Genomic DNA, 5,657 nt, shown 5'->3' with positions numbered 1-5,657 from the left:
CTAACTTTGGGTTTTGTTTGTTCTTCTTTCTCTAGTTCCTTTAGGTGTAAGGTTAGATTGTTTATTTGAGATTTTTCTTGTTTCTTGAGGTAGGCTTGTATAGCTATAAACTTCCCTCTTAGAACTGCTTTTGCTGCATCCCATAGGTTTTGGGTCATCGTGTTTTGTCATTTGTTTCTAGGTATTTTTTGATTTCCTCTCTGATTTCTTCAGTGACCTCTTGGTTATTTAGTAATGTATTGTTTAGCCTCCATGTGTTTGTACTTTTCACATATTTTTTCCTGTAATTGATATCTAGTCTCATAGCATTGTGGTTAGAAAACATGCTTGTTATGAGTTCAATTTTCTTAAATTTACTGAGGCTTGATTTGTGAAGCAAGATGTGATCTATCCTGGAGAATGTTCCATGCGCAATTGAGAAGAAAGTGTAATCTGCTGTTTTTGGATAGAAGGTCCTATAAATATCAATTAAATCTATCTGGTCTATTGTGTCATTTAAAGCTTGTGTTTCCTTATTTATTTTCATTTTGGATGGTCTGCCCATTGGTGTAAGTGAGGTGTTAAAGTCCCCCACTATTGTTGTGTTACTGTCGATTTCTAATTTTATAGCTGTTTGCAGTTGCCTTATGTACTGAGGTGCTCCTATGTTGCGTGCATATATATCTATAATTGTTATATCTTCTTCTTGGATTGATCCCTTGATCATTACTTAGTGTCCTTCCTTGTCTCTTGTAATATTAAAGGCTATTATGTCTGATATGAGTATTGCTACTCCAGCTATCTTTTGATTTCCATTTGAATGGAATGTCTTTTTCCATCCCCTCACTTTCAGTCGGTATGTGTCTCTAGATCTGAAGTGGGTCTCTTATAGACAGCATATATATGGGTCTTGTTTTTGTATCCATTCAGCAAGCCTGTGTTTTGTGGTTGGAGCATTTAATCCATTCATGTTTAAGGTAATTATCAATATGTATGTTCTTATTACCATTTTCTTAATTGTTTTGGGTTTGTTTTTGTAGGTCCTTTTCTTCTCTTGTGTTTCCCACTTAGAGAAGTTCCTTTAGCATTTGTTGTAGAGCTGGTTTGGTGGTGCTGAATTCTCTTAGTTTTTGCTTGTCTGTAAAGCTTTTGATTTCTCCATGTATCTGAATGAGATCCTTGCTGGGTAGAGTAATTTTGTTTGTAGATTCTTCCCTTTCATCACTTTAAGTATATAATGCCACTCCCTTCTGGCTTGTAGAGTTTCTGCTGAGAAATCAGCTGTTAACCTTATGGGAGTTCCCTTGTATGTTATTTGTTGGTTTTCCCTTGCTGCTTTCAGTAATTTTTCTTTGTCTTTAATTTCTGCCAGTTTGATTACTATGTGTCTTGGTGTGTTTCTACTTGGGTTTATCCTGTTTGGGACTCTCTGTGTTTCCTGGACTTGGGTGGCTATTTCCTTTCCCATGTTAGGGAAGTTTTGAACTATAATCTCTTCAAATATTTTCTCAGGTCCTTTCTCTGTCTCTTCTCCTTCTGGGACCCCTATAATGCAAATGTTGTTGCATTTAGTGTTGTCCCAGAGGTCTCTTAGCCTGTCTTCATTTCTTTTCATTCTTTTTTCTTTATTCCGTTCTGCAGCAGTGAATTCCACCATTCTGTCTTCCAGGTCACTAATCCGTTCTTCTGCCTCAGTTATTCTGCTATTGATTCCTTCTAGTGTAGTTTTCATTTCAGTTATTGTATTGTTCATCTGTTTGTTTGTTCTTTAATTCTTCTTGATCTTTGCTAAACATTTCTTGCATCTTCTCAGTCTTTGCCTCCATTCTTTATCTGAGATCGTGGATCATCTTCACTATCATTATTCTGAATTGCTTTCCTGGAAGGTTGCCTATCTCCAGTTCATTTAGTTGTTTTTCTGGGGTTTTATCTTGTTCCTTCATCTGGTACATAGCCCTCTGCCTTTTCACCTTGTCTATCTTTCTGTGAATGTGGTTTTTGTTCCACAGCCTGCAGGATTGTAGTTCTTCTTGCTTCTCCTGTCTGCCTTCTGGTGGATGAGGCTATCTAAGAGGCTTGTGCAAGTTTCCTGATGGGAGGGACTGGTGGTGGGTAGAGCTGGCTCTTGCTCTGGTGGCCAGAGCTCCGTAAAACTTTAATGCACTTGACTGCTGATGGATGGGGCTGGGTTCCCTCCCTGTTCGTTGTTTGGCCTGAGGCAACCCAACCCTGGAGACTACCTGGGCTCTTTGGTGGGGCTAATGGGAGACTCTGGGAGGGCTCATGCCAAGGAGTACTTCCCAGAACTTCTGCTGCCAGTGTCCTTCTCCCCATGGTGAGCCACAGCCAACCCCACCTCTGCAGGAGATCCTCCAACACTAGCAGGTAGGTCTGGTTCAGTCTCCCCTGGGGTCACTGCTCCTTCCCCTGGGTCCCAGGGCACACACTACTTTGTGTGTGCCCTCCAAGCGAGGAGTCTCTGTTTCCCCCAGTCCTGTCAAAGTCCTGCAATCAATCCCACTAGCCTTCAAAGTCTGATTCTCTAGGAATTCCTCCTCCCGTTGCTGGACCCCCAGGTTGGGAAGCCTGACGTGGGGCTCAGAACCTTCACTCCAGTGGGTGGACTTCTGTGCCACCTTGGTTCAGGGCCCCTCAGTGGAAGGTTCGTTTCTTTAAGTCAGGGTTTTCAAACTTGAGCGTGCATCATTTATCACCTGGAAGGCTTGGACCCCAGTCCCAGGGCTTCTGACTCAGGAGGTCTGGAGTGGAACCCAAGACTTTGTATTTCTCACATGTGCCCTGGTGCTGCTCTGCTCCACATCCTGGGATCACAGTCTGAAAATCGCTGCCTAGAGCGATGGCTCTCAATACTGCTGGCAAGTCCTTTCCTATTTTATATAGAGACAAATGTATCTGCCAAAAATAAATTATCCTTTGTTTTGTGATAGGTTATTATAATAACCCTACTAAATAGGACATCTTGAGCCACAAATTTCACTGTATTGCTGGTTTTATCCAATAATAATGTCCAACCTGACTAGCATTTATGATAAATACTATGACTCTATCTTTGAGATCCAAGTTACTTACTGAAATAGCAATTATCTTTCAGGTAGATAGTGATATCCATATTGAGATTAGATAGATAGATAGATAGGTAGACAGAGAGGTAGATAAAGATTAAATAGATATAGATGCATATTAAAGTATAAGGGATTCATGTATGTACATATATTGTACATACAAGAATATATAGTAACAAATTTAAGAGGCAATCATGTAACCTCACCAATAATCCTACAGTGTGTGTTATATCATCCAGAAGCTGAGGTGGTCAATTCTAGTCATTTTTATTATTGCTATTTATTTGGATTCATTTTACACCACATATCCAATACCATCACATTATAGTATTTCATACCACACTTACTATGTACATTATTTGAATTAGAATCTCCCCATTGAATAAATAGAATCTGGATTTCCCACTTTATAAATTATCATCAAAAGTTTATAGAGTTGCATTTTTGTGTGTCAGTCATATGATTAGTCCAATTAGTTCATATTTTTTAGGTAACTTCAAAGCAAAACTTTGGAATATAAATATGGTTCTCAACTCTTTCTAAATGGAAACCATAGCTATAAAATTTTCTTTCTCTCTCTTTCTTTTGATACATCAGTGTTTCATGATGAATGCACCTTTTAGATTCCATTCAGTTAAGAAGTCAACCCTGGAGATTTAGCCAAGAAAGCTCCTTTGGTTTCTAAGGATTGCCTGGCAGCAAATATAAGCCTTATTTAAGAACCACTATTGCCTCCTTCCTTCACCCAAAATTTATACTTCCATTCATTTTCCTACAATACGGAAATTTTGGTGGGTATAGAAACCCAGGAGTGCTTTTTCTTTATGCCTAATAATGTGCAGCCAAAGTGCTGATTTTACGTAAATGCCTCTGACAACTACAGACCATAATGATAGGAAATAGAAATGTATTATCATTTAAATGATTTTTCCTGAAACATACAATATTCTAAGGCTACAAGCACTAATACCCAAAACAGACAAAAACACTATAGGCAAAGTAAAGCAATCATTTATGAAAGACACCTGAAATGACGAGGGCTAAGCTAAACCACATTGCTGTGCATCTGTTATTACAACTGAATCACTTACCTTCCTTTTCTATCTATAAAATGGGAATGCCATCTGTTTTCTCAAACAGGAATGTCATTATAACTAACAAGAAATCATGTGACAGTTTGAACTTAAAAAAAAGATATGTGATAAATCAGCAGTATTACTATTTATTCAAAGATCCTTCTTTCAGAGCATGGGCTTGCAAGTCAGAACTACCTACCCGAATATGATCCTAGCTCCAACACATAATAGGTAAATGCATTTGTCAAGTTTACTTAACAACTTTGAGCCTCAATGCCCACATATGGAATGCCTAAATACTATTACATACTGGTAGGACTGTTGTAAGGAATAAATACGATGTATATAAAGCATCTAACACAAAGCCAGAATAAAGTAGACACTCAAATTGCAGCGATTATTATACATTATTAATAATATCTGGAACATAGCCACCTGGCTAGGAATTAGTGGGAAATAAAGTCTTTGAGCAACAAATAAAAGAACTTATGTGTTATAATCATAGGTGAAAATGAATCTACTTTTAGGAATTTATCCTAAGTCTGTAGAATTAAAGATAATATGAAACAGTCTATAAAAAAGGAAGCAAGACTGGTTAACAGAGTCTTCTGTTGGCTCTGCAAAATAAATATTGATACTAGGATATCAGAGAATAGACATCAAATTTATAAACGTACAGAATTCTAGGATCATTAGATACAAGGACAAATACTCCTCAAATGCCTGTAGAGATAGCTGGAACATAGCATGCTAACTGAAGTTATTAATATTACTATGTATGTTTATAGGTTTAAATGTACTGGCACCTATGGCCAATTAATCTACGACAAAGGAGACAAGAATATACGATGGAGAAAAGACAGTCTCCTCAATAAGTGGTGGGTGCTGAGACTTCACTTCGTACTAGCTGCTAGAGACATGCTATTTAATTTCACAAAGCCTCAGTTTCTGCTTCCATAATATGTAGAGAACAATACCTATTAGAATGGTTAATGAGCTAATTTATGTAAAGTTTTAAGCACAGATCCTGACACATAGTAATCAATCGATAAATGCTAGCTGTGATACAGTCATCATTTAAAATTCTTCTGTGATTATCTTCCTTTTTCAATAAGGAAAAACCAGGTGACTGATCTCAATATCTGTTCCACAAGGCACCAAGAAGACAACACTAAACACATGTTTCTTACAGGCCCTGTTGGGGTATTTTACTCCTTTCAAAGTAGTTGTAGATGGTGTGAGGGTAGCTAAATCCATCAGCTTTAAATTTCATATCTCATTTCACTTCACAGTATTAACCTTAAACTAAATTCTTTCTCTACATTTCTGTTTTGTATTTAGTGACCCTATCCTTACAATTGTTTATTGGGTTTTTATAATAAAATATTGCTTCCAGGATCCAAATTTGTTCTTCCCAATGAAAAAAAATTAACAAAAGGCATTATGGTTATATGGTAGGGTCAAAGTGAGATTTCACACTGAACCACCTGTAACAAGCAATATATGATGTCAAACAATA

This window comes from Physeter macrocephalus, chromosome 6 (genome assembly GCF_002837175.3).
Source record: "Physeter macrocephalus isolate SW-GA chromosome 6, ASM283717v5, whole genome shotgun sequence".
Taxonomy (NCBI): domain Eukaryota; kingdom Metazoa; phylum Chordata; class Mammalia; order Artiodactyla; family Physeteridae; genus Physeter; species Physeter macrocephalus.
Note: the sequence above shows the minus strand (reverse complement) of the source record.